Here is a 9,261-nt window from a genome sequence, read left to right on the forward strand (position 1 = left end):
TTACCATAATTATAATAATAATGTTATTAATGATCTCCAAATATTACAGAGAGGGGAAGATGGTGGCAATGATGATGATCATGATGACGATGGGATATAATGGAAATTACAGCTACAATTTTACAACATGGAGTGGAAACTGCACTCAGAACACTTGGAAAAAATAAAGTCCTATTCAGATTTAAAAAAAAAAAAAAGCATGACTATCCAAATAATCTCACTAAAACGTTCTGGTTTTGTTGTTCACACTATTTTTTTTTAATTGGAACCGCATCTGTGTCCATCTCTGCAAGTTATGTTGCTCACATGTGTCAGCACTCAAATAAAAATGGAATCAATGAGGTGAATGTGTCTGAAGCACATTCAAGGCATGTAGAATTTTATCCCTCTTTATTCCAGGTCTAGTCACATCCGTTATTCACACAGCCGACAATGTGAATCTTTTAAGAAATCTTGGAACACCCCCCCCCCCCAAAATGGATTATCTCGTGTTAACCGGGGTTTTTGGCAGCACCTCCCCAAACTTAATTGGATGCATTCAAAATGCATGTGAACAACAAACATTCAATTCAGATTCTACTGGGATTATTTTCACCATCTGAATAACCCCTAAATCACCAGGAACAGATGGCATTCCAGGAGAGCTGCTTCAAGCTACAGAGACAGAATCTATTCTAGTTCTAATTAAAATCTATCAACAAATATGGAAAACAAAACAATGGTCCACAGGTTGGAAACACTCAGTAAGTGGACACCAGGGAGTGCAGTAATCACAGGACCATTGCATTAATTTCCCATGCAAGTAAAATGATACTCAAAATTCCACAACAAAAACGTTTATCATATATGGAGCAAGAAATGCCAGATGTCCAAGCTGGGTTCAGGAAACGAAGAAACACTAGGGAACCTTTTGCTAACATACATTGGATAATGGAGCACACCAAATAATTTCAGAAGAAAATCAGCCTGTGTATTGATTATAGCAAAATCTTTGTGCAGATCATTTAAAACTATGGATCATTCTTAAAGAAATGGGTCTGTCACAATTATTGATCTTTCTGATGCATAACATGTACTGAGGACAAGAGCCTACATCAGAGCCTTCATGGAGAAATGAAATAGTTTACAATTGGGAAGGAGGTCAGGCAAGACTGCATTTTATCACCCTATTTAACTTGTATACTGAGCATATCATACATAAAGCAGGATAATACTCGGAAAAACGAGATGTAAAAATTGGAGGAAAGAACAATTTATGATATGCAGATGACACCATACTACAAGCGGGGGGGGGGGGGGGGGAGACCTGGAATTATTACTGAAGAAAGTCATGGAAGAAAATTCAAAGGCAAGTTTACAGTTGAACATTAATACAACAAAAATAATGACCCCAGATGATTTACATAACTGTAAAATAGACAATGAAGACATTGAAATAGTTCAGCGTTATCCACACCTTGGTTCAGTCTTTAATCAGAATGGAGACTGCAGTCAAGAAATCAGAAGAAGACTTGGATTTTGAAGGGCAGGTGTGAAGCAGCTAGACAAGATACTGAAGCGTAAAGGTATAACAATGAATGCTAAAGTTAAGATTGCCCATGCCACTATATTTCCCCTCCCCCCCCCCCCTTTGTTTTTTGTATGGCTGTGAAAGGAAGGCGACAGGATGAGAATCAGGTCGTTTGAGATGTGGTGCTGGAGAAAAGTTCTATGGATACTGCAGACTGCTAAAAGGAGAAACAAATAGGTCCTACAGCAATGACTATCAGCCAAAATTACTAAATTGAGGGTATCATACTTTGGCCATATCATGAGAAGACATGATTCACTAGAAAAGACAAATAAGGCTTGGGAAGATAGAAAGCAGTAGGAAACAAGGAAGACTGCATTCCTGATGGACAGACCCAATCAAAAATGGATTTGATTATGTTGCAATTTTGTGTGAGCTAATATTTCCAGAATCGCTCGATTTACTTATTTATCAATTAAATTATTCCACATTAAAAAAAAAAACTGAGAACAAACCTTGCCATATGTCTTGTTTCTTAGCAGAGTTTTACTATCATGGGATAATTAGTCTTCTGGATGTGCATCACTATATAAATACTGTGAAAGTAGACTCTAAAAACACATACAGAGAGCACCAGTTGATATTCTCAGCATAACTGAAATTATCTGTAATTAGTACTGTATAGCATCTATGTAAGATATAAATTTAAGCCTATCTACAAGGGAATTCCTTCTACCTCATTAACTGGATTCCATTTCAAAGCTAAGCCAAAACAAAGCCATGAAATTGACACCATGCAGCTGTATACAGTCCCTTTCCTGCTGCTTCATTTACTCTTCACACAAGTGTGAAGTAGCCAGAATTTGGTACATAACCATAGTTCATATGGTTAAGTGTGTGCAAACAATCTAGTATCAGATGCCAGATTTAAACCAGGATTTAAAGTTTTCCAGATCCTGGGTTATATATAAATGCATAACCACAGTTCCTAGGATTAACTCACAGGTTGTCTTTTTCTTAATGTTATATGTGAACCAGATCACTGGGTCCTTGCAGGAAACCTGCATTTCAGGTTTTTTTAATTAAAATTTTTATAAAATAAAACAACAAATAAGCAAAAACACATACATTTTTACATAACAGTTATGTTATGCATTTCAGGTATTAAATACAAGTAAATATGAATAAAAAGAAAGACTCATTTTGAAAAATGAGTAAATGAAGACAGTCTTTATCACATGTAAATTTCAGTTCATATCTGCTTTTGCACAGGAGAACAGATACTGGAACACTCCTTACAAATCTTCAGAAAAGCAGTTTAAATTACCTTACTCTTGGTGAAGCCCATTTGGGTGCTGCCCTTTACATGTAAATATTAAAATATTTATATATAATATTTTAATTTGCAAATTCTTAAATGCCTAACACAGTGCATGGACTTTATGGCTAGTGGATGAAACAAATAAAGTTAAACAATGTAGATGCGTTTAGGATATAAATCTGAAGTAATTTGCAAAAGAAAAAATGAACGGAAAGTATCTGGTATTCCATATGTTGGGTAGCGTTCTGTTCAGTGCTTTTAGAAATAGTTTCACATCATGTAAAAACTAAACGACAAAGTTTAAGGTAGCTTGTGTTTGGTCTTTTAATATTTATGCTTGCAACCTTCAGTTTAAATGCAGTGGAAGGTTTGTATTTGACCAGGAGTCTTGCTACAAGGAGCTACCTTGTAAAGTTAACCTGCTCTGACAAGCCCCAGATGTTGTTCTTTTCTCCAGACCAATGACTTGATGGAGCTCAAACAATGATCATGGAACTATGATTTCAACATTTTGAACTGCAATATGTGTGTATTTGTGCCTATCAATAAGAAAATAGGAATATGTATGTTGTGAATTGAACTTGATTTTCCAAAATGTTCAATTGCCTTGATTTCTAATCCTGTCTACTGATGCAAGACCATTGTGTAACTAGAATTTTAATACTGTTTTATATGTTGGCTGTTCCAGATTCTTTTCAGAAGCAGTTTTATTACATGTCTTATACAACATTCTCACATTCTATTAATCTTTGTAAATTCATAGCAGATTGAATTTACAAAGCTCACTGCTTCAAGAAAGAAGATAGCTAATAAAAATTTCAGTAGGTACCTGTATCTATATATCTATATAGATATCATTTATTTGTCTCTAGTTGCTATGTTTTGATGTAACCTTTCAAACTGATTTTCCACTATAGTAGTACCGTCACATTAGATTCCTTGTTGAGGCACTGTCATACTCTGCATTCCTTTCAAGCTTCTAATTGGTTTTTGCAGACTTGCAATTAGCCACATGGAGTGAATAACCCTGAGTTAAAGCACAATTTCCCCAATGTAGTACAAGACTCATTTGTGCTGTTTCTCTTCGGTTACAGTAACCATCTAAACCTATGATCCTATACATATGGACCCAGAAGTAGGTTCAAGTGAACATGCTTACTTCTGAGTAAACAGATATGTGACTCTACTGTAAAAAGGACCTTTTTTTCTATATTTTACTTCTCATTTGGCTGAGAGAATAATTCACCAGGTGTTAAAAAGCTAGTTAAAATAATGTCCTTTGTGATGTAATCACTTGACTACCAGTAACTGAGTCCATCAAATCATTGCATAAAATCTTCCCAAGACCTGTTGAACATTGCTTCTCTCCAAATGCTGGGAAAACAGAATGGGTGTGAATTATACATAGAATGAAAGGTGAAGAATTTTTTATTTCATTACCTACTTCTTGAGATTGCCATTATCCAAAAATATAAGTTTAATATTATTTGTAAAAAAAAGTGTTAATTAATATAGTAGTGAAGTACTCCAACACAAGAAATGGAATACATTAACAGTACCTTACACATTAATATGCTTTCTCCAAAGTGTAAGGAATTAATTTGGTGTCAGAGGCAAACTAATGAGTTAAATAGACTGTTGCTTTCCAGTTCATAATCTCCATATGCTTTATTTCCTTGGGCATCTCAGAAGCCCCTCATCTGCCTGCACTCCAACATTATCTCTTCTAATCACTATTTAAGAATCTACTGTAAACAAAGAACCAGAAAATAAATAAATATATATATATATATATATATATATATATATATAATCTATTTGTTAGATCTGTATTATACCTGTAGTTCTTGTGATGACCTATGGTCACGTACAATAAATCTCTCTAATTCTCTCCTATGAATTAAGGTCTTGTACAACAACAGCCTATAGCCCCACACTATCCTCTCAGTACTGGGCACATAGAATTATAGAGCTGGATTAGGCACAAAGGCCATCCAGCTCAATGCCCTTCTATGCAGGAATACACAACTACAGAACTCCTGAAAGATGCCTATCCAACCTCTGTTTAAAAACTTTCAAAGTTGTGGAGTCCAGTCCTCAAGGCAGTTTATTCCATTGCTGAACAGTTCTTACAATAAAGAAGTTCTTCCTAATGTTTAGGTGGAATCCCTTTTCTTGTAATTTGAATCCATTGGTTTGTGTTCTAGTCTTTGGAGCAGAAGAAAACAAGTTTGATCCATTTTCTACATTATATGCCTTTGGATTTTTAAGATGATTATCATGCCACCTCTCATTCTTCTCTTTTCCAAGCTAAACATACTCAGGCCCGGGACAGATGGGCAGGAAGTGCCATCCTCCAGCCAATTCGGGGGTTCTGGAGCAGGCAGCAACCGCATGCTCCAGAACCCTAGTGCATGTGGGCACCAGTGTCATGGCAGCCTCCCATCCATACGGGGGCCACCATCGTGACATAAGCAACGTGCAGTGTATAGACGTTGCTGTGCATTGCTTACATCACGAGTGCGCCAATGGTGCACTCGTGACTGTGCACTGCGTCCCAAGAAGAACACGGTTTTTCCAGGTTCTTTTTGAGGCAGAGGGAAGCCGTGCAGTTTGGCTGCTGCAGTGTCCCTCTGCAGGAAAACTGGACTTTCGGGGAGGTATGTACCAGGCCTCAGTTTCCTAATATGTTCTTCAAAAGGCTTGGTTTCCAGACATTTGGTGATTTTGGTTGCTTGTTGATATCTGTCTTGAACTATTGTGCCCTGAACTGGACACATTATCCAAAGCCATTCCTATTTTTCTTGATCTGGAAGCTATAGGACAGTGATGGATAACCTTTTAGAGACTGAGTGCCCAAACTGCAACCCAAAACCTGCTTATTTATCACAAAGTACCAAGTCCCTCTGGATTTCTAGTGACAAACTCTAGTGAACTCTGTGTTGGGACGATGATGCGTGTACCCACAGATACAGGTCTGAGTGCCACCTTTGGCATGCGTGCCATAGGTTCGCCACTACTGCTATAGGAGATTATGACACCTGCAAATCCTGCTGGGATAGATGCAGGGTTGAAAAGTCAAAACCGGGTATTATCGCATGCAGCCAAAGCCAGACATGTGCAACCCATCTGCAGCCTAGACCCCAGCTGTGCTTGTCCGGCAGCAACAGCAACTAAGTCCTCAGATCCTTTTCACATGTACTGCTTTCAATCCAGGTGTCACCTATCCTATGTTTGTGCATTATGTTTTTCCTGCCAAGATGTAGTACTTTGTATTTATCCCTGTTGAAATTCATCATGTTAGTTTTCACCCTGCTCCTCAATCTGTCAAGGTTATTTTGACCTTGTTAGATCACCATCAAAATTTACGTGTGTATGTTCCTCTATCTTCTCATCATTAGTCTTCTAAACATTAGTTTTCCATTAATGCTAGGGAGAGGGTGCCATGTGCATAGAGTCAGTGTCTTGTCTCTGCGCTGAACAAAATCTAAATTAAGCCTTCTGTAGCCTTCTTGTTAAATAGCTTATTTAAATTGGTGGACAGCAGGGGAAAAGTCCCTTTTAAGGAAAGGTATCGATGTGGGTTGACAAGGAGATCATGGAATAAGATATTGTCCCATAGTAATTATCTGCAAAACTCTTCTAACAATTATTTATACTTTGTTTAATATCTTTTTAATATCATTTTCTTAGTGACTGTCAGGAGAACATCCTATTCAAGTCATGACCTGAATGACTGGATGTAAGGGTATGTAGCTATAAGCACTATTTGGTTATTTAAGGGAACCCAGAATGAATGACGTATTTTACTCTAGTCAGCTTTGAGGTGTTTTCATTATGGTTTTACCTACTGCACTTATTCTAATGTTAATGTTATTGTTTGCTATTAATTGTTTTAGTAACTTGGAGTTTTATTATATTGTTTTAGCTTTTGTTTACTAAGTTGCACTGAGAAGGGAAAATTCTAGAAAGGGATAAAAATCAATTAAATAATAGAGAAAATAAAATATTGATTGGGAATGTTATACTGAATTTTATTTCTTTATATTTTTTCCTCTTATTGATGATCATGCAAAATAACATTTTTTCATTTCTAATAGACATTTGCAACACAGGGCAAAGACGTTCAGAATAATGAAAAACAAGATATTACTGTATAATTCAATTGTCCTTTGGTTAGCATGCTTCAAAACATAAGGGCAAGTTACATATAACTTACTTGTTAAATCATGATGAAAACCATGTAGCCCACCAAATGTTATTGGTGTGTAAATCCGAGCAGAACTAGCCAGCATAGGTGATAGTAAGGAATGCTGGGAGTTGTCATCCAGCAATATCTGGAAGGTCATATGGTTCCCACCCATGTTAAAAGACTGCCACCATTCCCTGTACAGTTTATAAATGGAAAAATGTCATACTTTTAATTATGCAATTGCTTCCCTTAAAGCAGGCATGGGTAAAGAGCAGCCCTTCAGTTTGCAGTTCCCATTAGCCTTACCAATGTAGGCAATGGTGAGGAATGCTGGATAATGCAGTTCAAAAACATATCAAAACTCATTATATGATGGACGAGTAAAAAATAAGTAACATAATAAAGTGCTGTAGAAATTCTCATTGGATACCAGAACAAGCAATGAAACACCAGCGCTGATGCTTTCAAAATGAAGAGATTACCATACATACTCGACTATAGTCGAGCTCATATATAAATTGAGGGCAGGTTTTAGAGTTAAAATTACGGATTTTGATATGCCCCATGGATGAGTTGAAGGCAAAATGTAAGGGGCATGTAACAAAGGATGTAAAGGAAGAAGCAAAGGAAAACAATGCTGAAGAACTTACAAATTCTAGCAGGTATCACTGTTTGTGCTCACATTAAAGACTGGATGGATAAAAAGTTAGAGGGGGGTCAATGCTTCCAGGACAGATTATGCTCTTGCCAGTTTCACCAGGGAATGGTTCCTTTTTAAATAAGAGTTAAAGTACCGTACTTACATTAACTCCTGTATAAGTTGACTCAGGTTTTTTGGGTCAATTGTTTAATTAAAAATTTTAGACTTATACATGCATATATACAGTTTGTTGTACATACACACACACACACAGAGAGAGAGAGAGAGAGAGAGAGAGAGAGAGAGAGAGAGAGATTCTGAACTGATATCTCTAAGTGATGAATATACCCTAATTCCTTCTTGCCGAAGAACAGATCCAGAGTCCAAAAATTGCTTGGACACTTTTGACCAAGCTCATGAATTGAGATTCTTCCCTTCCTAAAACCTAAAAGTTGCCTTCACAGGGTCACCCAAGAGCTGTGCCTGTATTTTACAGGAGAAGCCCAAATGTGTCTGAAAAGAATACCCCTTTATGTTCTTTACAAAAGCCAAAAGCACTCTGGCATTGATGAATCAAATCCAAGTCAAGCTGTCAGGAAAATTTGATTCCAACTCTTTGGCTGCATGCATGACATCAAGGCTCCCCAACCCTTGGGAAAATTACAGTACTTTGGGATGTAGTACAACTTCCAGAGCCCACACACTGGTTTTACTGGTTGTAGTAGCAGGGAATAGATACCTTAAAGGTACCGGATCCTGTTTGATCATAGAAGCTAAGTGGGGTTGGCCCTGGTTAGTACTTGGATGGGAGACTGCTAAGGGATAACAGAGGCTGTAGACTAGGGCCTGTTACAGACAGCCAAAATAAAGCTGCTTTGAGTCACTTTGGAGGTATGATATTTCAATGATGCATGAGTCCTAAGAGTCTGGAAGCTTCACTAAAGCTGCACTCCAGTCCTTAGGACTGGAGCGTGGCTTTGGTGCGGCCTTTGGACTCTTAGGTAGGGCTGCCATAATTGTCCACTTTTACCAGGGACAAAATGTAGGACAAATTCAAGACCAAACTGTAGGGCAACTGCAGGACAAAACTCAGCTCAAAATGTAGGACATTTAAGGTCCACCATTTTTCTTCAATGTCCTACATTTTGGGCTGAGTTTTGTCCTGCAGTTGTCCTACAGTTTGGTCTTGAATTTGTTCCACATTTTGTCCCTGGTAAAAGTGGACAATTATGGCAACCCTACTCTTAGGACGCATGTATCATTGAAATACCATACCTCCAAAGTGACTCGAAGCAGCTTTATTTTGGCTGTCTGTAACAGGCCCAAATTACAGAGGAAGGAACTGGCAAAACCACCTCTACACTGCAAAATTAATGCAAGCTTTAACTATGCTAGGGAATTCTTAGAACTATAGTTTTGTGAGATATTTAGCCTTCTGTCAGTGCCACAACAAACTACGAAGCGGTGTGCCACCAGCTTTGCAAGTGTTCCTTGCCTTAAAAAACCCTATGATATTCATGGGATAACTTGTAAGTTGTCAGGGGACTTGAAGGTACACAAAGCCCAATAACAATAGCATCCAAAATCCACAAACAGTG

The sequence above is a fragment of the Sceloporus occidentalis genome, unplaced genomic scaffold (genome assembly GCF_023333645.1).
Source record: "Sceloporus occidentalis isolate IW3139 unplaced genomic scaffold, rSceOcc1.0.p SCAF_3, whole genome shotgun sequence".
Classification (NCBI taxonomy): Eukaryota; Metazoa; Chordata; class Lepidosauria; order Squamata; family Phrynosomatidae; genus Sceloporus; species Sceloporus occidentalis.